This window comes from Pogona vitticeps, chromosome 2, assembly GCF_051106095.1.
Source record: "Pogona vitticeps strain Pit_001003342236 chromosome 2, PviZW2.1, whole genome shotgun sequence".
Classification (NCBI taxonomy): Eukaryota; Metazoa; Chordata; class Lepidosauria; order Squamata; family Agamidae; genus Pogona; species Pogona vitticeps.
Genome location: NC_135784.1, coordinates 198,282,035 through 198,307,038, shown reverse-complemented (window position 1 = coordinate 198,307,038; position 25,004 = coordinate 198,282,035). Strand labels below are relative to the sequence as shown.

Here is a 25,004-nt window from a genome sequence, read left to right as displayed (position 1 = left end):
ATCTTTTCTAGTTCCTTCATTGCTGCCCTTCCTCGTCCTCGTCTTCTGATTTCTTGACCGCAATCCCTGTTTGGACTGATGATTGAAGCAAAGTATACAAAATCTCTAACTATTTCAATTTTTTCAATATAGCAAATTAACCACAAGCAGGGAGCGAGAGGAGGACAAGCAACTAACAAACATCCGGACCAGATAATGTTAAACAAACTCTTGCTACTGAGCCTCAGCCAAGTGACCTCTTCTTTCCCATCCGCTTTGTTTGTTCAAGCCCAGTGGCAATGGCTGCTCCAGTGCAAACCCAAGGCAACTTTTTCCAAGAGCTCGTGAAAACTTTTCCCACAAAGGTCAGTGACTCTTGGTCTCTGAGAAGCCTTTAAGCAGCAGGGACTGGTGCTGGGCCGAGAGCTGCTTTCAGCAGGGGATGAATGGCATATTGACCTCCCTGCTTCAAAGGTGAGTCGGGTTCATGTCTTGGCTTCGGCTAACAGGGACCCATCTAACCTTTACATAATCCAATCTATAGCTTCGGCATTTAATTGAATGTCTGGGGTGCTTTGCGTCTGTTTGGGTGAAGAGAAGCCATCCAGTTGCTGCCCTTTGCCAGGCGCAGTTTGAGATAAAGGGCAGAAAAGAGGTTTTCTGTAATTCATGGAAAGGCACTTAAAATCCCAACACCTTCGATAAAAATGAATTTAGGAGGGGACAAACAACAATCTTCCCACATTGCCTGGCATGGGATCTTCTCCTTGCCCTTTGCAGACTGTGATGGCTGGCTTTTGAACAGCACAGTTGTCCTCCAAATGAGGCAGTTGTGAAAAAAACAGCCAAACAGTTTGGGAAAACTTCTGCGCAATCCTAAGCAAGCATCCTTGGACACAAGCCTTACTAAGGCCACGACCTCTGCCTGTTCTTACGGTCAAAGATATACATTTGGCCAGTTCTCTAGAAAAGCCTTAAGAATTAAACTTTGCAGACCTCTGGACAAAACTCTCCTTAAGTATCAGGATGAAAACAAAGCAAAGCCCAGACCTTGACGGACACAGCAACTGGAAGCCAAAAGTGGGACTGTTTCAGTTGGACGCTACAAAGTTCATTAAATTCTATTGCAAGTCATTCAGCCTGGCCCAAACCAACATGTCATTGCATGTCAGAAACCATGAGTCTGCCAAAGGATGACTGTTCCACCTTTCAGATAGCTTATATTTCTTGGTTACAACTCCCTGCCTGGTGGTGAACATTTTAAAGAGATTCTAACATTGTCAAATGTTTAGTGCCTGTACTGTATATTGGGTAAATGTTTTATGCTGACAGCTGCCACTCCACACCAGCTGCCAGATGTTGTCAAAACCTGCCTGCTATTACATGCTCTTTTGGTTCTTATTGGAGATAATGGCAAATAGGCAGAACAGGGAAACATTCCTTGTTTGGACTATAAATCGCAAAATAACACACACACACCCAGCCAGTGTGGCTAGTTTCTATAGTCCCCAAAATAAACTTTTCCATGCTCTGAAAATATGCAAATATCTACACATGTGGAAAAGATGGGATAAGATAGGAGTGGGAAATTCATTTCAGGTACACTGTGCAGCATCACTTGGACCATCTCTCCTTTCGGCAGAGTATGAAAATTTATTGGCTTTAAAATCTGTAACTATGAAACAGATAAAAGTTCGGGGACCTACAGAGCAGAATTAGCTTCATTTCCTCTCAGTAGGCCAGCCCTTGTGGTTTTGTTCTCCTCAACTGGCACTTCCTGTCTCAATTACTCACTCAGAGACACTGATAAGAAAAAGAATCAATCTATTTGTTCACAGTTCTGATTAGATCAAAACAAACAGCATCCTGTAGAAAAATAGTGACTGGTTACATGAACAGAGCTTAACTGGTTAACTAGCTTCATGATTAATCAGCTGACTGAACTGACTACATACCTCTAACTGTCCCCTGACTGTCAGACTGGGGAAATGAGTAAAGAGGTGTGCCTGTCTTCAAAATCTGAGGCAGAGAGGGAACAATTGGTCACCGCTGGATTGATTGACAGTAACCCCAGTCCAGATGGGTCCACCCCACCCAAAACTTTTTAAAGGCAACATAGGAAGGTTGTGAATTGTTCCAACATTCTCCTCCTCACATACTCCAGACTAGGTGAGCTCACAATCTCTCTCTCTCTCTCTCTCTCTCTCTCTCTCTGTGTGTGTGTGTGTGTGTGTGTGTGAGTGAGTGAGTGAGTGAGTGAGAGAGAGAGAGAGAGAGAGAGAGAGAGAGAGAGAGAGAGAGAGGAATGTGCTTGGTCTCAAAGATTATAGACAGACAAGCCAGCAAGCAGACAGGGTGTTTGCTTCTTTTCTCACCCATCCTGTCCTTCCCTTGTAGCTAATAATGCCAGGTAGATGAGAAGGCATCATCAAAGGGTGGAAGACATGGGGGGAGTGTCATTTCGCTTTCTGTCCTTAATCAAAGGGTTGGCAGATCTTATACAAAGAAAGAATGAAGCCTCTGGGCAATTTGATCAGATAAATGAGCGACTAACAACAAGACTGAAGTCATTTAATTAGATCTGCTGCCTGATCTTAAACAAAGAAATAAACCTGGATGAACTCTTTCCCAAATGACTTTGAAACACTCTCAACTTTCCCAACATGCAAGGGGGGGGGGAAATTTCCCTGCACTAACTCTGTCTGGACGAAGTCCTGTGTGAAAAAGGCTAGCGGGTAGGAAAATTCCTAGATGTAAACATGACTAGAACTGTTAAACAATTCCTGGCTCCATCAAAATGCGGTGAGTAGAATCTCAATCCCTTACGTAAATATTTGTTTATTTTGCCATGTTGGAAAGGGGTTAGGGAATGCGTCAAAGCCAGGCCAGCCTAACAATTAGCTGGCTCTTTCCTGGGTGCTCAGACAACAATTGGAAAACTGGGGCATCTGCTGTATTGAGGAGAAGTGGAAGGAAGAAGATAAAGCAGGATCCACAGGAAGCCCTCTAAAGGAGTCCACCTCCAAAAATGTTGATAATTTATTGACACTCCTTTAGGTTTAAGGAGCTTGTAATTTAAGGACTGGCTCTAGACAAGTGGTGAGCTGCTAGCCAACCACCTCTGCTTGCTTTTGCACAGCAACGTCTTGCAGGCTTTCTGCAGAATCGTATCCTTTCTGCCCTAAGCACTGTTGGTGAAATCCTGAAGCATTGTACCTACTGGCTGAATAATACATAGATTTTTAAAACTGAGTTGCCCATAATCAAGGAAGCTAGAGTAAGGAAACACCACTAGATTTGCGTGTGAAAGGAGGTGGCTTGTAAGTTCCAGTTCTGGAACCGAAAAACAAAAGCCCCCAGCTGAGCGTATGCTCAGAGGCACTCCGTTCCACAGTTCTGTTTACAAATAAACACATATTATATAAATATCCTAATAATCTCACAAGTAACCTAACCTTGAAAACTTGTGCTCTGGAAATATCTGCTTCTTTAGACAGTAGGGAGTTCAGACCATAAAACCATAAAAGGACCTGCTAAAAATGTTCAAGCCTTTTAAATGGCATTCAGCAACTGCTGCACAGTAGAGCTGGCCCTGATGGAGATGCCAAGAAATACAGCCATAACAGCAAGCTACCTTGCAGAATAGGCAGATGCTATGCAGAGCCAACAACACAGCAGCTAATAGGCTTGAGGAGAATGTACTGTAGCATCTCAAATGCCCTCGGGGCGACCATCATATCATCTTGCACATTGCTCACACCGCAGTGCAAGGAAACAGACTGAACGCAGCAGCTATTTAGGGGGAAGGGGGTGGAGAACGTGTGTTGCCTTTGGACCTGAGTCTGCCAAGACTCTTTTTCTTCTTTAGTATTTGAATCTCATTGTGTAACTCAGCCTATTCTTTATAGACAGGCATCAGGGCAGATGGTTCTTCTCATCTGAACAGCTCCCAAATCACGCAAGAGGGAAATGTAAATAGATTTCCAGCAATGCCAGTCTGGAATCTAATGCGAAGATTGACAGTATTTTAGAAAGATAACCCAACACTGCATGGGGCCCCTATTACATAATTTTTAAAAACATATATAGAAAGATGAGATTAATGATGATGGTAATGTCCAAAGATTGTACAAAAAATAACAAAATTAGACATGATAGAGTGGTCATTATGCAATATATATATATATATATATAATTTGCCAGCCTCCAAAAATCTATTGGAACATCAGATAGAGAAGGTGTCAGTAAATGGCAAAGTCAATATCTTGTGGGATTTTGGGATCCAAACTGATAGACACCTTGAGTATAACGCACCAGACATAGTAACAATAGAATGAAGAAATGTCTGGATCATTGACATTGCAATTCCAGAGGATGCTGGAGTCAAAACAAAAGAACTGCAAAAACTAACATTCTGGCAATTGAAACATCTCGCTTGTGGATGAAACACACTTCATTGGTCCCGGTAGTCATCGGGGCATTGGGAACAATATCAAGAAATTTCACACAGTATTATAAGTAGATGCAGATCTCAGAAATAACAGCATCAGAGCTTTAAAAAATTGCAATATTAGGAACAGCATACATACTGTACCAATAATTAGCAGATAGTTAGGGTTTTCGTTAAAACTTGTATCTGTTATATAATGCCAGTCAATATTTTATAAAAATTGACTGTGCCTGGTGTTTTTAAATAGTAATCATAATAACAGTATTTGAATATCATCATCATCATCATAGTTGTTGTCAAGTCCATTCTGACTTACAGTTACTCTTTCCAGGGTTTTCTAAGTAGAGAGTACTTACTATTCTAGGGACATCCAGGGACTCTGCAGCCTGCCCAAAGCCACACAGGCTAGTTCTACTCTCAGAAGGCACAGGGAAGAATCAAAGTCCCAGCTTTTGGCACTGAAGCCAGATACCTAAACCACTGAGCTGTCCAGCCAACTCAAAAGAGAACACCCTAGTTGTCACTTTCATCCCACAACTGAGACCACACACACACAGCATAAATGATCTCCAACCCATCCTTGACAAGAATACTTCACTCTCCCAAGCTCTTGATGATAGGCTTATGCTTGCTTACCGACAACCTCACAATCTCAAACAACTATTGATACACAATGAGTTACACAACACTGACAATGATGGGGACTACACTCTGCTGCAAACCCAGATGCCAGCAATGCCCCTACATTTATTCTGGCAACACAGTCACAAGACCCAGCAATGTCACACACAACATCAAGGGTACATCTAATGTGACTTATGCCATCTTTTGGCAACAGTGTCCCTTTGTACTCTTTACATGCAAAAGAATACCTAGAAAACCCTGGACATAAATCAGACATCAGAAACAGAATACACAGAAACGTTTCTCAAATTCCTTCAGTCTACAAGAACACTTTTCACAAGATATGAAAGTTGCTAATCTGGAAAAGAAAAACTACAGAACAAGAAACCAAAGGGAAACAGCTGAGATAAAGTATATACATATGATGGACACCCGTGTCAATCAATTAAATATCAGTCAACATGCCTTAAGTCATTAACAGATTGTTAATTATATTATTATCCACTCTTATTTTCCTTCACAACTACCAAACACATCTTTTCAAAGTAAGGTTCAAAAATAGAGTCTGCTGTTCTCTACATTACCAAATGTTGTCCCTCTGTTTTTTTTTTTTTTTTTTTTCAAGATGGCCGCCGATAGCTGGTAGGAGTGTTTTCTCTCTACCACTTCGGCCTAGTCTTTTCTTTCCCTTTTCTCTTTTTGGTTGCTTTTTGCTTCACTCATTTTATTTTCACTTCACCTATCTTATTTTTACATCATTTAGCAAACTCAGTTTATTTTTAGCTTATAATCTCTTTCTGTTTTCTGAGTTTCTCTCCTGGTTCCTGAGCTTCTCTTCTGGTTCCTGCCTTGCTGGGACTGCTCGGAGGTTGCCGAGAGAGCTGGAGGAGGCGGAGGGGAAGACCTGACCTTGGCCTGGCTTGTCAGCGAGGCAGAGTTTGGCGTCCCTGGAGTTTGTGCTGTGGCTGCGGGGGTTGGAAGAGCTTGCCTTTCGTTCTGAGGGGGCTGGAAGAGCTTAAGCCCTTGGAAGGCCATCGTGCTTGGTGGGCCTGGCGCTGGGGGCCTTGGGAGACTAAGGCCCAGCGTGGAAGGGTCCAGAAGAGCCTGCCGGTTCGAGAGCTAGAGCCCTGTAGGCCGTGGACGCCGTTGGAAGGAGTTGGATGAGCCTGTGCTTAGGAATCTGAGAGACTGAGAGACTAACTGAAGCCTGTGTAATCTGATACCGGCTGGCTGTGTTCTCTCTCAGGGCCTCTTGGAGAGCCAGATGGAACTGTAACTCTTTCCTATTATTTATGGCCAGAGAAGCCCAGTTTACAGCAGCAGACCCTGAAAGGTTGAATGGGGAATTCCCTTTTGACCCTATAATGCCAAGAGAGCCAGCACAGGTATCATGTCTTCAGTGGCTCTCTTCCTGTTCTCCCTCCTTGCAATGCTATATCAAGCTCTACCTCTGACTGTCTGGGTGGGGGTTGTTGCCCCCATGAATTTGAACTCATACCCAACAACCACTCTGAGGAAAATAAGACCTGCTGTTAGGGTGCTGCAAGACAGGACTAATTATATGGGGGGAGAAGCTTGGGTTTATTTTCTCTGCTTTTTCACTATATTAATTTTGTTGCTTTTTGTCTTATTTTGTTTTACTTCGTTTATGGTTATTAGCTTACCCCATTCTATTTTTTGTTTAATCCATTTGAAGTAAATGCATATTTTAAATTTCAATATTATATTTATTTAAACTGTATAATTTGAATTTTATTGAATTTCTCTAATTTGGATATAATTATAATTGATGCCTATTGTAATTGTTTCATTGTTATTAATGTTTTTCCCAGTTATTATTTGTGGGGGTTAATTATTTAGTTTGTGATTAATATTTTTATTATTTTATTTTGTTTTGTTATTATTATTTTTGTCTTTATTGTTTATTATTTTTGATTACTTATCTTAATTATTATTAAGTTTGATACTGTTGTTTACATGTTTCATTGATGTATTGAGTTTATTGTTGTATTGTATAATTCTTTTTTCTCTTTAATTATATTAAGTTATTAGTTCTTTTTTTTTTTTATTCTTCTTTCTATTTTTCCTTCTCGTCATGGATTGGAGGGCCCGCCTTCCCAGCGGGGGGCCACAAAACATCTCTGTCATCATGGGTAGAGGGCGATATGGCGTTGGCTCCTTCCCTACTCGTGTTAGAAGAACAAGGGACAGATGTTTAAAGGCTGTTCCTTGTTCTGAGATGGAGACCAACCTCCAGTGCCGAGGTAGTCAGACCAGCCAACCCTCTACTCTACACCTGGTGTTGTTGAACGCCAGGTCTGTATCTAACAAAACCCAGCTAATTTATGATCTTATTCTGGAGGAAGATGCAGACCTGGCCTGCATAACCGAAACATGGATTGGCGGAGAGGGGGGTCCCCCTCTAGCTCTCATCTGCCCGCCCGGTTATGCTGTCCAACACCAGGGCAGACTAGAGGGTCGGGGGGGGGAGTTGCCATCGTTTATAAATCCAACCTGGAAGTAATTAGGCGCTCCTCGGTGGTAAAACCAGGTCTTGAGGCTCTCCACGTGTGGATCGGGGCCAGGGACGGTATTGGGATCTTGCTGGGTTACCGTGCTCCCCGCGACCCAGCCACTTCCCTACCGGAGCTGGTGGACTTTGTCTCCGCGGCACTGCTGGGCTCCCCGAGATTATTGGTCTTGGGGGACTTCAACGTGCATGCGGGGGCAGAGCCCGCTGGACCAGCTCTTGAGTTCTTGGAGACCATGGCCTTCTTGAACATGTCCCAACATGTCAACGGCCCTACGCACGTGGGCGGCCATACATTAGATTTGGTTTTTTCCACCAATGGGAGTGAGAATGGACCGATGGTGACTGACCTTGAGTCGGTCCCCTTGTCATGGTCGGATCACCACCTAATAAAATGCTTCCTCAAGATGGCCCTCCCCCCTCGCAGGGAGCAGGGATCTATTGTCATGGTCCGCCCTCGAAGGCTACTGGATCCGATTGGATTCCAGGATGCCATGAGAGGGGTTACGGCTGACCTGGCTGGCGCTCCTGTCGAGGCCCTGATTGACGGCTGGCTCACCGCCGCGACTAGTGCCATTGACACGATCGCACCTAAACGCCCTCTCCGCCGCAGAGATCGCCCGGCGCCCTGGTTTAACCAGGATCTTCGGGTGTCGAAGCGGGTCAGGAGACGGCTGGAGCGCAAATGGAGAAAGGACCCGACGGTTTTCAATCGTATAGCTGTTAAGGTCGCAACTAACCTTTACCAGTCTAAGGTAAAGGCTGCCAGTAGAACTTACCTCGCTAACCGGATAAGTGAGGCATCCAACCAGCAGGCGGAACTATTCCGTATAGTACGTGACCTATCCGGAGTTGGCCCGGGAGATAGGCCTCCCCCTAGTCTTACCCCGGACCAATTTGCAGCATTTTTTAAATCCAAAGTGGAGGCCATCCGCCGGGATCTCGCTCCTTTTTTGAATACAGTGAGTCAAGTTGGGATGTCCAGCGCTCCGTCTTGCCCGGTGTCTTTTGACTCTTTTCAGCCCGTATCGCCCGACACTGTGGCCAGGACGCTTGATCGCTGTCGTGCCACCACCTCCTCTTTGGACCCCTGCCCGGCCTGGCTAATCAAGGCAGCCAGGCCCTCAACAACGGAATGGGCTACTGTAATAATTAATGGGTCTTTCCTTGAGGGTAGATTTCCCTCTGCCTTCAAGGAAACACTCATTAGGCCCATAAGAAAGAAACCCAGTTTGGCGGCGGACGAAATTGGCAACTATAGGCCCGTCGCCAATGTTTCTTTCTTAAGCAAGGTAGTCGAGAGGGTGGTGGCCGATCAGCTCCAGGCGTTCCTGGATGAAACAGATGCCCTGGATCCATTCCAGTCGGGCTTCAGGCCGCGCCATGGGACAGAAACGGCATTGGTCGCCCTGTGTGATGACTTATTGAGGGAGGCCGACAGGGGCAAAGTGTCTCTGTTGGTACTCCTCGATATCTCAGCGGCCTTTGATACCATTGACCATGGTATCCTCCTGGGGAGGCTCGCCGAGTTGGGGATAGGTGGCCGGGCCTTTGCTTGGCTCCGTTCCTTCTTGGAGGACCGTCCCCAGAGAGTACAGCTTGGGGAGAATGTTTCGGCCCCGTGGTCCCTTAATTGTGGGGTCCCACAGGGGTCGATCATCTCCCCAATGCTGTTTAATATCTACATGAGGCCGCTGGGAGGGGTCATCAGGAGGTGTGGAGCGCAGTGCCATCAATATGCGGATGACACACAGCTCTACATCTCCTTTTTTCCAACTGCAGGAGATGCCGTTTTGTCCCTTCAGCGTTGCCTGGAGGCTGTACAGGAATGGATGCAGGAGAACGGGCTGAGGCTGAACCCGGACAAGACAGAAGTACTGAGGGTGGGCGCCCCCACACCTGGGGACATGGGAAACTCCCTCATTTTTGGGGGGGGTGACCCTGCCCGCCAGGGATGGGGTCCGTAGCTTGGGTGTCCATCTTGACCCGGCGCTCACCATGGAGACCCAGGTGGCGTCCGTGGTCCGTTCCGCTTTTTTCCATCTCAGGCGGATAGCCCAGCTGCGGCCCTACCTTGATGTGGGGTCTCTCACCACTCTGGTGCATGCGCTTGTAGTCTCGAGATTAGACCACTGTAATGCGCTCTACGTGGGGCTACCTTTGAGATTGCTGCGGAAACTACAGGTGGTGCAGAATGCGGCGGCCAGACTACTCAGTGGGCTGAGAAGATACCAACATATCTCCCCCACTCTGGCCGCATTGCATTGGCTGCCAATCCGATTCCGCATTGATTTCAAAGTGTTAACGCTTACTTACAAAGCCCTAAACGGTTTAGGACCTCGATACTTGGCGGAACGCCTTCTCCCATCTAGATCTACCCGTGTCACTCGCGCGAGCCAGGAGATAAGGCTGAGGAGCCTAACGCCGAGAGAGGCCCGAAAGGAAAAGACCAGAATCCGGGCCTTCTCGGCGGTGGCTCCTCGCCTTTGGAACAACTTGCCCCCTGAGATTCGCGCGGCTCCCTCGCTGGGCATTTTTAAGAAACAACTAAAAACATTGATGTATAGGCGGGCCTTCCCAACAGAAAACCCTTGACGATCTTTTTTCTTATTCTGTTCTTTATTATTATTATTTTTTATTTAAGTTTCTGCTGTAAAGTTTTAAAATTACATTGTTGTTTTTACTGTAAGCCGCCTAGAGTGGTCGAATATGATCAGATAGGCGGGATAGAAATAAAATAAATAAAATAAAAATAAATAAATTTCCTTTAATTATGTTCCTGTTTTACAGAACCAGGCTTCAAAAGAACTGAATACCGAACAGGAACCACAAATCATTACAGGGTGTGAAATACATCCAGACACCACTGTCCCTTAGAGCCTTGCAGGAATATTTTAGCATATAGTAGTTTTTATATTCTAACTCCTGTGTCTGAAGAGAATGACAGTGTTCCACAAAAGCTCACATTAAAATATAGTAGTTAATCTTTAAAGTGCCACAACGTCTTTTTGCTTTTGTTTTCTTTCAGGTATAACAGGATAACATGCCATCATACAATTAACATTGAACATATCCAAACATGAATCCAATTGTGGAAAGGGCTTTAATATCCCCAAAGTTCGGAAAATTTATTCCATAAAGACCCATTTGAGCAAAGAGTCTCTGCCAAGTTGATTGCCTTTTTCCTTGAATCTGTTTGTACTCTTACCAGGCTGATAGGCTCTTGTGGGTCTGCTGGCGCCTTTGTTTTCTCAGCTGTAGAACATCATTGGAAGGTCCAAAAAACATATCTTCTGCTCCACGATTAAGATTGTACCTTCAAGCAAATGTGAGGTTCCCGAGAAGTGGTATCTCACAACAAGTCCAAAGCAGGCTAAGTGGCCAAATGCAGATTAAAGCAAGTTTGTGTTAGAATAAATAGACAAGCATTTCCTCTTCAGGGAACTCTGCTTTTAATGATGTGTTAGGTGTCTTGTCTAATTCAGGCCTTAGGCAATGCCTCCCTGTTTTTAGATCTTCCTATGACTCAACCAAGGGAAGATCTATGAATGCCAAAGGTGTTTGTAAATAAGGGACAGACTAGATGCAGAAAGATCAGCAATGAAAGACCATCTTCCGACTTCCGGCTTGACGTCGCGACGAGACAGCAGCAGGAGGACAGAGCTCTGTCCCCCGGGCTGAATTCTGACCTTGTTTGGGACACCATAGGGTGTTGGAACCACCCTGGAGGGGTGGTGAACTGGGGGGAAGCCTGTTGATCACGGGGGGGGGCGGCGGCCACCCCCGTTCGATCCAGGAAACTCCCTAATCAGCCAATGGGCAGAAACAAGCAGCCTCGGCTCGCTTGCAAGTCATCGGCAGCCGGCTAAGAAGCAACAATCAGCATCTGTCATCGCTGTTTACCGGGTGAGATTTTTATAACTAATTGCTTATACCCCTGGAGGAAATAATTCCTATATATGGAAAAAAAAAGAATTGCTATCTCATCTCAGAAACTATAAAGCGGCAAAAAATCTGGTGAGAGGGATAGCTGATGGAAAGGAAATAACTTTTAAAAATACATTTTAAGAATATTACAGTTTGGCGTTGTGAAGCTTGAGAAACTTTCCTGTGAGTTATACTTGATAAATCTGGACTCTGTTTTGACTACCTGGAATCTTTTGGCATGGAGCCTAGGAGCGGTGACCTTGAGAACTCTGCTGTTATTTCCTTTTGACTTTCTTTGAGCCTGGCTGGAAAATTAACCCTAAAGTGGACCTTTAAGGCCATCAGGCCACGGATACAAATATTGCACTCTACCCTGGTATTTTAAGGGTTCAAATTTGGTTCAGGCCTATTTAGCCAAAGCGGACTTTTTGAAATGACTCTGGAAACTTTGAATATCTGTTTATAACCATTTGGGCAGCTGAAACAGAATGGCACAACAAGGACAACTTTGGAATGAAATAAAATCTACCCTTCAAACAATATTAGAAACAGTGAGATCTCATTATCAAGAGGCAAAATTATCTAATCAACATCAGAAGAACTATGGTCCACAAGCAACAGGGAACAACAAAGAAGGAAATGGGAGTATCTCAGATAATGTATGCCAATCAAAGCAGCAGCTGGAGGAAGTTAATCTAAGAGAAACATCAGTCTTGGACCAGAGGAGAGTACCAGGGGAAGACAAAGGGGAAAAAACAGCAAAATTAACCAAAAAAAAGCCTGGAAGACTCATTGAAGATAGACCAAGTATATAAAGAATTAGTGGACATAAATCAGATCTACAAAATGGTTTCAGAGGACATGAAAGATGACAGAATGCTTAGAGACACAGAAATCTTAAATGAGAAAAGGGAAATTAGAGAGGGAATTACCTAGAAAGATGAAAAAAGGGAAAACAAGGAAGGGCCCCTTAATATTGAAAACATGTTTATATTTATCATCTGGAACTGTAAAAGGGTATATTCTGTATATTAAAAAGGAGAACTAAATTGAAATAAGGGAGCCCTAATCAGGGTAAAGATGTAATATGATGGGTTTTTTTTTATTATAGGTAAATTAAACTAGATATAAAGCTGGGTCATAGATCTGGAACCACTTTCAATAAGAATGTTACTAGAAGACCTTGAGAATTTTATATACGTAATATGACAGTAATATTATGATAGTAGTCATACTATATACTAAAATTTGTATATGAATGGTTTGAATGTTTGAAAGATGTTTGGAATTTGGGGGGATAATCGGGAAGACACTGAGATGTAAAAAACAAATAATTGTAAGCAAAACATGTAATACAATGTTTGACAAGCACAAAACAATGTAGATAGATTGAAAAACTAATAAAATGTTTATTAAATAAAAAGAAAGAAAGACCATCTTCCTCCCAGCCAGAAAAAGTGATATTGAGACTCGCCTCCCAATAGGTATTTGTGTGAGAGGAAAGTAAGAGAAGTTGTCACCTGGGCTCATTAACAAATAATAAGTTCTCAAAAAAGGAAAAAAAGAGCAAGGCTACAATTCAAAGGTGAATTAACCAGCACAAAAGATTGACATGGCTTTGGAATTAGATATTATTTGGGGATTGGTAATTAACACAGTTACCATCCAGTGTATCTTCATTTGAGTCCCATTGATTTAGAGGGTTTAAACATCCCTAACTTCAGCAGAATAATTCTGCATTTCTCTAGAGTGAAATCAGAACAGAACTGCCCGAAGGTGGCCAGATGTTCTTCCAACTCTACAGGCAGGGATCAGGCCTATAACATCCTTCCTTTGAGGCTAGTCTGGCAATCAAAGCAACTTGTGAAAATATAAAGCCTCACTTTGCATTGATCCGACTCGGCAGGCAGCTTACCTGGTCAGTCTTCACCCTTTTCTCAGTGAACCTTCTAGAGCAGTGGTCTCCAACCTTGGGCCTCCAGATGTTCTTGGACTACATCTCCCAGAAGCCTTCACCACCACCTCTGCTGGCCAAGATTTCTGGGAGTTGAAGTCCAAGAACATCTGGAGGCCCAAGGTTGGGGACCACTGTTCTAGAGAATGGTTGGATAGAAGGTTCCATAGGTGTAAATAGACACACACAGATGTTTCGTGGCAGACAAATTGATATCTAAAGGACTTCCAGTGTGTGTGACCAATATTTGACTGACAGAGAGACAAATAATGCCAAACATACCTTGAAAGTACGCTGCATGATAATAGTAACCTTTAAACTGTAGTGCTGGAAGGGACCCTATGGATCATCGAGTCCAGCCCCTCTCAAAGAGGCACAGTGGGGAATTGAACCCCCAACCTCTGGCTCTGCAGTCAGAGACCTAAGCCATTCAGCTATCCAGCAGTGTCCCTCAGAAGCAGATTAAATCAAATTCAGCACAGATACTAAAGTTGTGGTCGCACCTGAACCCAGGGGGAAGAGCATCACTCTTTCTTTCTCCTTGCAGTGCATTTCCCCACCATTCCCAGAGGGCTAGGGCATGGCAAAAATGCTCTTTCCTTTGGAAAAGCAACACGATCGGGCCTTTCGCACTTGAAAGAGAGTGCTGCTGATATAGCAGATATGACCAAAAGCAATCCTCTCTCCCTCTCATCAAAATAATTAAACAGTTTCAAGCTTTGCCAGGTTCCTTTTATTATTTCTTAAGACTCTGATGCTTATTGATTTCCTTCTAGACGATCATATCCTTTAACTCTGGCAACAACAGACACGATCTTTAGCAAACCTACTAGTATTTATTTCACTGGTGGTGTTTACTTATCAGATTATTCAAGCGGTATTTGCTCATTCACTTGCTTCGTCTATAATATAGCATTGCTTTAGGAGGAATGAACTCTCCCTTCCCCCCATGTGTGTGTGTGTGTGTGTGTGTGTGTGTGTGTGTGTGTGTGTGTGTGTGTGTTGTTGCCCTTTCTGCTCTGAATGTCTTCCACTAAATCCATGTCCCAATATTGTCAGTGCTTAAACTGAAATTTAAAAGCAGATGCCTGGCTCCGAAAAGCTCATTGCCTGAAAAGATCACAAGACTGATATTAACTCAAGGAAATATCTGTGTGTTTGCGATCTAATCTACAGGCATGGACTAGGGTCGTTTTCTTCTGTTCCAACATGAAGTCTAATGCTCAGAATCCAGACAGTAGCTTTAAGCATTCTATGGGGAGCAAGACTGCCAGTCAACCAATATTTTACTGCTCTGATGAGTATATCCAGTTACAACAGGTAGACAATAGGTACTACATCCTGCTAGTTATTCTACTCATACTCTGCCAGGGTTTATTCTGTCATCATCCTGCTTTGTGTACCGATATTCTTCACGTCAAAAGCTTACAAACCTTATGAGAAGTTCTAATATTCATCCCCGCTTGAGCATTTCTTCTGCCTGCTTGAAGTAGGAAAAAAAAAAAAGATGTGGAATGTCATGGATTCATTTATGCTCCAGTTGGTATCTTCTGACTCGATAGTATGAAATGGCTACTGTGGCATAATCCACTCACTCCAACGTGCTTTGTGGGCAACCACCACATCACACTGCTCTTCCTTGCACTGTGTTTCCTGAGAAAAACTGAGGAGAATATGGTGTTCCAACAGGGTGCCCTCTTGAGTTTCCGTGTCCTGTGTTGAGGAAGGCAGTAATGTGGGATTTATATGAGCAGGATGCAGCAGTCTGTAAAGGGAGATTACAGCTATGAATGGGAATATTCACTCAGGATGCTCAAGGTAAGGTAACAGGAAAAACATCCGTCTATTGCTCCAAGAAATCCATTCAAGATAAAAAAAGGGAGAAACCCTAGATGGGGATGCAAGCTGGTAGACCTGGCTTCACGGTACACAAATGCCCAAGGGCCATAAGGGAACCTGCCTTCCCTTGCAGACAAACAGGAAACAATGAGGGGGGGAACTATGTTCTCGAAGAAGGAAGAGGTGATCCAAGAGCAACAAACTTCAGGTGCTCCAAGGGAGGCTACGGTGCCCAGTCAGATCAGGCTTTTTACCTCTGTCTTTCAATCTTCACCATGAACATTAAATGCAGGGCAGCTGCGCTTCTTAACAAGTAAACTTCTCATCTCACAGTACATGGCCTGTGGCATCATCAAGAAAAATCAAAGCCCTTTATAATAGCACATGGAAGCATAATGAAGGAGGCAAACATGCTGGGTTAAATGTCCTCTTAGATTTAATCATCTGCCAGTCTCTGATTTGCAACAGGATTTTCTTGCCCTGTGATTAATGTTTATTGTGCCTTGTAAAGCTCTTAGTTAGGCACCTCAAGCCTCTCTCCCATGACAAAGTTTTGTGTACCTTGTTTTGTATATTGACTCTGACCCAGGGAGTCTCTGTTGGGTTTTTTGCGACCTTGCATGCTGCCTTTAGTAGGTCTGGCTGGTAGGGACCTTTCTGAGCCGGGGTGACTGTCAATCTATCCAACACTAACCACTAGCCCCCTTCTGCCTCTGAATTCAAAGGAAGCACTCAGTAAAGAGGCCTTGCCTCTCTGCAGGGTGCTTCCATTTCCCCCTTTTTAGAATTTGTTGAAATCTGTTGATGAAGTCAGTTATGTTTGTCAGTTTGCTGTTTGATTTGTATGAATGTAAGTAATGAATGTAAGTAATGAATGTAAGTAATGAAAGGGACGTGATGGCGCTGCGGGCTAAACCGCAGAAGCCTGTGCTGCAAGGTCAGAAGACCAAGCAGTCGTAAGATCGAATCCACGCAACGGAGTGAGCCCCTGTCGCTTGTCCCAGCTCCCGCCAACCTAGAGGTTCGAAAGCATGCAAATGCAAGTAGATAAATAGGGACCACTTCGGTGGGAAGGTAACAGCATTCCGTGTCTAAGTTGCACTGGCCATGTGACCACGGAAGATTGTCTTCGGACAAACGCTGGCTCTATGGCTTGGAAACGGGGATGAGCACCGCCCCCTAGAGTCAAACATGACTGGACAAAAATTGTCAAGGGGAACCTTTACCTTTACTAATGAAACTTTTTATTCTTTCTTCTACTAATGTCTCAGAATGAGTTACTGAGACCGTGAATGCCAATTAATGAGAAAAGAGATAGATTATTCCGGAAAACTTGAAGCTATTCTGCTGTGTGAGTACCTGCACTTCTTCTGTGCAGCTGGAGGAATTTAACCCAAATGTAAAAACTCTGAACCAGTCTTCACAAGAAGTAGTATTCCTTTTCTTCAGATACATCTCAGAAGATTCATTTTGGTGTCCCTCACATTCACTCTATTCCTTGGCATCCACTATCATTTGCTCACCACTGAAACAAACAAAAAAGGCTCCAGGATACACCTACCTGCTCCTTTCTGAATCCCTATGTTTTTGGTGTGGGTAGGATCACTCTTGGTTTGGACTGTTTCCAGTGTGTGTCATTGTTGGAAATAGACCAAAAGTGAGCCTTCTGCCTATGTGCTCTTTCTGGTTCGGAATTTCCTATATTGCAAAGTGGTTTAATAAGCTAATTCAGTACATATCAGCAAATAAAGCACTTCCCCTGGTCCTTAGCTAAGGGCAAAGGAAGTGAAAAAAAATTGTTTTAGACTGTAATAGGCCATCACTGATATGCTGCGTCACTTATATGAATATGGATACAGCTGCAGGCATTTTCTTATCTGGCCCATTAAGATGAGGCAAAGGGGGGGGGGAAGTCAGTTAGCGATGATGTACTACAGTAAAAAAATTTTTTCCCTTCCCTTGGTCTTCCACTGAGGAGCAGAAGAAGTGTCCAATTTGCCAATATCCTGCAGTGGCTCACTAATGAGACCAGTTCATTATATCAAAAGTTCGGACCAGAAAAAAACCGACCAAATAAGGTCGCTTAAGCTCTAATATGATATTTGGATGTGAAGATCTCATCAAATGACATATTGCACCTCAAAACAACCCTCCCAAAAAAACTTTATTAGCCTGCAGCAGGACTGTTACAGTATTTAAATTACTTTTTACACCACATGTTCTTGCATTGTTCTTCAACTTTATTCTCATTGTTTATATTAACAATTCATAATCTATAACATAGTCCATTTATGGAAACTTTTGCAGAGAAAACAAAAATTCTGCCACACCTCACCTTACTGTTAGAGCCACATTGTTCCTTCTGATATTATTTCTAGGGTATCTGATTGAAAATGTTCCATTCCTTTTTAGTTCACTCACACCAAGTATACTAATTTTAAATTTTCCATGTCTTGCTTCATGATTTCAAGCTTATCCCGATTCATACTTTTCATATTCTGTGTCCTAATTATATGCACCACACAGCATCAGCCTTTTCTTTTACCTCTGTGCATGTCAGCAACTCAACATGCTTTCATCTTTAATCCATTTTGGATTGTCTCATCGTAGCAGTTTGGAAGCATCCATGTTCAGGTATGGTTTACTGTTGTCTTCTTCTGCACAATACAAACAAGAATTAAGTTGCACATTGCCACTTCTGTCTATGAAAGATTTTCTCCCAGTGTCACCTCCCACTACTGCTCCTGAATAGCGGCTTCCCTTCAAGAATCTCTCTATTGCCTCACTATGGGAATGCCCTACTCTCTTTTGCTGATGTGACTATTAATTTCAAAAAAGGATAGGTACAATTAGTCTGGTGTCTCAGCTTTGACCATGCTTCCTTGGGTGATTCTGCAAAAGTTTAGGCTCGTAGTGGAGTCTAGTATCCTCAGTGTATTGCTCTCAGCTTCTCTGAAACACTCTACTTCCTCGCCATGTTAAGATATACACATATACACCCTTCCTGAGTTTCCCTGGTGTCTTTCTATATGGGGAGGGAGGGAATTTTAATTATGACTCTTTTACTTTAAAAAAAAAGAAAAGAAAGAAACCAGTCACTCACTGCTGAGAAAAAAAGCATGATAAGTAGGAATTACTTAGGTAAAGGTAAAGGTTCCCCTTGATAATTTTTGTCCAGTCGTGTTCGACTCTAGGGGGCGGTGCTCATCCCCGTTTCCAAGCCATAGAGCCAGCGTTTTTTGTCCGAAGACAATCTTCCGTGGTCACATGGTCAGTGTGACTTAGACACGGAACGCTGTTACCTTCCCACCAAGGTGGTCCCTATTTATCTACTTGCATTTGCATGCTTTCGAACCGCTAGGTTGGCGGGAGCTGGGACAAGCGACGGGAGCTCACTCCGTTGCGTGGATTCGATCTTACGACTGCTTGGTCTTCTGACCCTGCAGCAGAGGCTTCTGCGGTTTAGCCCGCAGCGCCATCACGTCCCTCCCACCCCCAAAAAAGAATCTGCCTATTTCGGGAGCAATTGATTGGCTTTTTGCAGTTACTCTTCAGCTTTATGGCACCTCTGTTTTTAATTCAATTTTCAAGGAACTGTGAAAAAGGAACACTGTGTATCAGCCAAGCCCTTTTTGTTTGCGATGTGGAGATTTTTGTTTTTATTTATTTATTTATTTATTTATTTATTTATTTATTTATCTATTTATTTATTTATTTATTTATTTATTTATTTATCTATTTATTTATTTATTTATTTATTTATTTATTTATTTATTTGCTTGCCTGGGGGGGCTTCTACTTTTTTTTGAAACTGGAACAATTTGAACAGTGTTTACCCCGTGTGATGAATTGCTTTGTTCTCTAAAAGGATGGAAAGTATGCTTATGCCTGGTATTCTGGTGACATATTAACCTGGGCATAATGTTTTGGATGTGGGAACACTTATCCACTATGATCTTTCTCTCTAATCAGCCAAAAGTATTTTTTTTATTTTTTTTTTAAAAAAGATCACTTTATCTCACTGCATTGGTAAATCAGTTTAGCGCTAGATCATTTCTGCATGGACTGAAAAAAAAGAAGATAAAAATTGATGCAAAATAGAAACTATTCTGACAAATTACAGCAGACTGCTATGTTTCCAAATCATGTGTCTATGTACTTGTATGATATGAATAACTCTTGAAAACTGTCTCTTTTCTCTAATGCCATGCCACACTTTAAACAGCTCACTAGCTTTAGAGTGAACCCGGGATTGGGGGGGGGGGAATGTCAAAGAAATGGGGGCTGTGGACTGTGGCGCAGATTGAACCGCACCACAATGAGGGGCCAGAATTGCCACTGGCACCAGAACAATCTGCAGTCTCCATAAGAACACCTAATCCAACAGAAGCAAAAGCAGAATCGCTGTGATCTGGCTTGCCGGTCTAGCCGCAGTCTTAATGGCCATTTACAAAACAATGAGAGAAATTGTTGTCACAAAGCATCTCAGCTTTGTTTACCTTCCTAAATGACCTAAATTAATTCCAGCCAATTTCAACTATATTTACAACACTCAGTGTAACATTTAGTAATGTATCCCTTTTCCCCACAGTTTTTCATCTCTCCTTGCCTCACACACTTATACCCACCTCAGTCCCATTCCATCTCCTCAGGAGAACTCTCTCAAAATACGGACATGCTTAGCTGCTGCCCTCAGGGTAGAGCCATCAACAGGTCTTAATGCTTAAAGTCATTAAATGAATTCTCCTGATAGATAAATATTCAAGCAATTTCTAGTCCCATTCACAAGTTCCATAAACAATACTTTATAGAAGGCGACATAAACACAGAGGTGAAATACCACAGAGGTCGGGGCAATTGTGCAGGTGGCCATTTGTCACATCTCCCAGTGTATGGCCAAATAGGCAAACCAGGCGTGTCAGAACATGCAATGAAGAGCCAGCAAGAACATACACAGTGCTTACATGATTTCCAGTTTATGTTGCCCATAACATTCTGTTGATGGGAGGGGTGGGGATAGCTCAGTGGTTTGGGTATCTGGCGGCAGAGCCAAAGGTTGGGAGTTTGATTCCCACAGGGGTTGGTCTTTTTGATGATCTATTCTATAGGGTCCCTTTGAGCTCGCATTTCTAAGATGATGATAATGATGAAAAAAATCCAATTCTATTTCATTCTATTCTTTAGAGTTCCTGATCACAAAGATGACCTTCCCTGTGCAGAGGAGGGGGTCTCGTACCTTCAGACTGCCACTGTCCATGTGAAGAGAGCAACAATGGATGAAAAAACAACAACATAAGTTTACTTAATCTAATTTATATAACACTGAATAGGGCTTTCCTCTCTTCTTTCAGAATTTGTCACCAAGCAGCCGTCACCTCACAGAGTTGCCTCCTAACAATTTTTCCATATGAGGGTGGGTGGGTCATCTTAGGGCCTTTCTTCCTAGAGTCACCTCACAGCAAGTAACCAATGAATCTGGTTGGAAAGGATACAGCCTAGGACTTTCACGTACCCTGATTTGAGTTCCTTGAAAGAAGTAAAATGGGATGTAAATTTACAGTCAGTGACTGACTATCTGTTGCATCCCTTAAGCTTCCCTACACTGATAGGAAAAGTACTGTGTAAACTAGTTCTGTCTGAACCCCTTAAATATGGTGGTATTATCCTATTTACAACTACATCATAAAAGGAAGAAAGGAATAAATGGATTCTAGGGAACCCATTTCTTATGACACAATAAAAGGGGGTGATTTATTTGACCTCTGCTCCCAGCCTCAATCTTCTTTGGAGCCTGATAAATGAAGAAGTGACAGTGGCTACTGTTCCTGGTGGCAACAAGGTCTTGTATTGAGTGACAGCTTCATTAAAAGCATTATGGGAGCAAGAGAAGAGGTGAAGCGAGTGTAATGGCTGAAGGAAAGATTCTCTTTCCATATAGACTGAGCTATTACCCATAGATTTTTTAAAAAGGCGTTGCCCCTTTTCTCCAACAACTCCTTCATGGCGGAAAACATATTGGACATGTCAGGCAACCTATATGAAAAAGCCATCCTTCCCTGGAAAATTTGCCTTTTGGCTTAGTTAACATGAATACCATATAGCAGCCTGGTCCACATGGATGCCCTTGAGCTGTGTCAGACTACAACTTCTATCATTACAGCCTACATCTCCATGAGGACCCCAGACGTAACAGACGGCTGTGCTGACGAAGGGTGGTTTGAGTTGTAGTCCAGGGCATCTAGAGGGTGGCAGGCCAGGGAAGACTATCTTACAGAAAGCTAGAATAATTTAGTTTTACGTTGGAGGATGTGAATTTCAGAAGGTCACATTTGTTCTAAAAAGGGTATATGTGTTTCATGCAAGGATCTAAGACACATTGTTTATCCCTTGACTTTTCTTTCACTGTCTTCCCGGACTGGCAAATCAATATCAGAATCCCCTGACCTATGCTAAAAAGAAAAGAAAATTATGGCTGTTTGGAGGAGTATTTTTACCAAAACTGATAACAGTATGCATTAGAAACAGAGCTTTGTAAGAAACTACCACCCATTTTGACATATTGCCCAACCCTCCTTTCCTTTTTTTTGCTTTGTTTACACTTTCTGACACACATAAAAGACACATTCAAGGCTAGCGGTCTGCAGACAAGCAGGATCAAACCAGTCAACAACAACAAATCTAGAGGTCAGCAGCCTAAAGTGTGACAAGTAGGCAAAAAAACTGCTAAGACTGAGAAGCCTAACCAGGACCGCCTATTTTAAAAGATGTGGGTCACCTGACCTTTGCTGAGTTGCTAGCAGCGCTCAAAAAAGTTACTTCCTGCACTATAGCTTCCAGAATACCTCAGCCAGCATGGCCACTGTAGCCCCAAAAAGTAACTTTTCCCATGGTTGGTACTTGCTATACCCTTCATAGCTTCCAACAGTGATATTATATTGCTACCTCTAGAAATATTAACTAATTAAAATTAGTAAGCAATAAAAGTATTGTACAAAACTGCTTATTTTTTCACTTGATGCTACAAAGCTCCGTCCCCATTGCAATATTGTGCTAGCCAGTAATTTGTTTTGGTTTTGATATTTTGATAATGTTTTAAAGTATGCCTCATTGGTCCATACCATGTTACACAGCTTTGCCTGCACAATGGAAATGATGTCATCATCCGTGGCAGCTTGGTGCCAGTAAAAAGCTTTCTTTGTCAATTACCTTGTGCGCACAACTTGACCTCATTGTGCATGAGTCATATGCATCCCAAAATCGAAAAGGAAGTCTTTACTTAATCAGCAATCTGCCACTGACGATTTATTTATTTATTTGTTTGTTTGTTTGTTTGTTTATTTATACCCCGCCTATCTGGTCATTGTGACCACTCTAGACAGCTAGAGCTCTGCTACATGATACTAGCCAATGAGATAAAATTTTGAAACATCATCGGAGTAAGCATTCACACTTGTAGAAAAACAGCCCCAACAATTGCTTTGTATTTGGATGAGAAGTAATTAACTAATGAAAAAAAGGAGTCAGCTTCTGGGATTTTCTCTTGCTTTGTGAATGGTAATGAGGACAAGAAGGTAGCCTGTACACCGTCTTGACTGCTGCCACTGGTGTGTCAACATTCAGGCTGCCCTTTACTATGTAAAGCTTAGCAACCTTTTTCCTTCTGGAAGCACAGGCACAATACCGGGCAGCAATATCAGGCCAATTCCTGGCAATTTGAATTGTGGATACAGAAGCACAATAGCCCACATTCATAAACCAGAGTTTATTTGTTTGTTGGGAAGAGCTGAATCAGATCTTAAGGTTGCATGAAGTTTTTCATGTTATTAAAAAAACTGGCTCACTTCTCACTTCTAAACCTTTTTGGCTTTGTTTTACTGTGAAGTGAGTTGGAAATTTTAATTAAATGTGGATGGAAATAGATAAAGGAGCCAACAGTGTGCAAGCCGAACTGGGGGGAAAGGAAGGAGAAAAATTATTTCTAGCTCCTGGCGATGCAAGCTCATCACCTGGGCATCTGATAGTATGCATAGGCAAGTGCAAAGTGGGTAGAGGAAGATGAGATTCTAGGAAGTGATACAAAAGGGCCTATTTCCATGTTACCTGCCTCTGAGAAATGGATGTCTGAAAAAAGACAATTATGGTCTCAAGTTTCCTTCAAAGCAGAAGTGCTGCATTTCGAGTGCATTTGAAGTGGCGAAATAACTGACTGCGTTATGGTTTCCATCGGGTGAGTGGGGTGGTGGGGAGGGGGAGAGAATCTCACTCTTATACCATTGCGGTGAGGATCGTTTGAAAGCTGGGTTGAACATCAATCTTTGCCTAATGAGGTTTCAAGTCTCAAATCCTTTTTATTTCCATGAGGAAAAGGCAAAGTGTTTTTCATGTCCATCTCACTGAGCAGAGAAAACGTGCGGGCTTGATAATTATCTGCGTTCTGGAGGTAGGTGCCTTGATACAAAAGAGGTGGAAAGAGGAATGCACTTTCCATTCAGCTAAACAGAAAAGCGATGCCTCTTAGCTATAGGCTTTCAGACATCCCTTCTCCTCCAAGGACAAAGCTTTTAAATTCCAAGGAGCATCTCTTCTGCAAAGTCAATGTAAATGGGATAACGGTATCTCCTAAGGGATGCTATGAGGTGTGTGCTGTGGGTGCGGTGGGATCTAATAGGAGCACAGGAAAGCAATGGATCTGCCACCACCACCCCAACACCCCTTGAAACACAGATATGACAAAGGCTAGGGTTTTCTGAACAGGGAGGGAGGCAAGCGGTGGGGGAAAGAGGGTCTGGGCAGCTGCCAACCTGTTTGCTTGACACCAATGCCAGGAAAGGTTTGAGAACAGATTATCGGAGATTTGGCTGGTAAGCACTTAGAAAGAAGGTGATGATTGATTGCTACGAGCCGCATGGATTTCTCAAGCACAAGGCATGCCAGATTAATCTTGTTTGTTTTCCGATAGAGTTGCAAACTTGGTAGGTCGGGGAAATACTGAGGAAGTGGCCCATCTTGGTCTTAGCAAGGCTTTTGCTGAGGTCTCTTGTAACCGTCTCGAGACCAAGCCGAAAAAACGTGGGCTGGGCAATGCATTTTGGTGGGTGGGAGCCAAAGCTCACCAAGGGTTCCTTTTCATCCTACAGAGAAGTGACAAGTGAGATGTTACAGGGTTCTGCCTTGGGTCCAGTGTTGCTCACCATCTTTATAAACGACTTGAATGAAGGAGTAAAGACTTTGCTGAGCAGCATGGCTGATGATGTCTACCTAGGAGAGGGAGGAGCCAATACTTTGAAAGGCAGGATCAAGTCTCAGCACTTGAGAGCGGGACCAAAAACGGTTTAAAAGAAAAAAGAAAGGAAAAAGGTTGCAATGGGTAAAAAGTAAAGTTCTACATTTAGGCAGGAAAATCAGATACACAAATATGGAGCGGGTGATAGCTGTCTTGGCAGGAGTACACATGAAAGGGAGGGGGTTCGGTAGATAACCAACTAAATGTGAGTCAGCGGCGAAAAAGTCTAGCATCCAGATCAAAAGCCGTCATAGTACCAGACTGGCTCCATCTTTGCTTTCCTTCTGCAAGCAGGCGAAGACCTGTCTCTTCAGGCAAGCTTTCCTGTAGTGACTGGTTGTTTGAATGGTTTTCTTTCTTTCTTTTTTTAATGGATTGTTCTACTTTACTGCTTTGAATGTATTTTGGTGTTGCTTTT

At 43.0% G+C, this 25,004-nt stretch overlaps 2 long non-coding RNA genes across 2 annotated transcripts; both read left to right on the top strand.

The window, feature by feature from the left end:
- Nucleotides 1-276: 276 nt before the first annotated feature.
- Nucleotides 277-12,941, top strand: LOC144586498 (uncharacterized). The gene is made up of 2 exons (XR_013541355.1): nt 277-453; nt 10,612-12,941. It is a non-coding gene; the product is annotated as an uncharacterized LOC144586498 (long non-coding RNA).
- Nucleotides 12,942-17,890: 4,949 nt separating this feature from the next.
- On the top strand, nt 17,891-22,340 carry LOC140704788 (uncharacterized). Its single transcript, XR_012084217.2, has 2 exons — nt 17,891-17,937; nt 20,488-22,340. It is a non-coding gene; the product is annotated as an uncharacterized LOC140704788 (long non-coding RNA).
- The last annotated feature ends 2,664 nt before the right edge of the window (nt 22,341-25,004 follow it).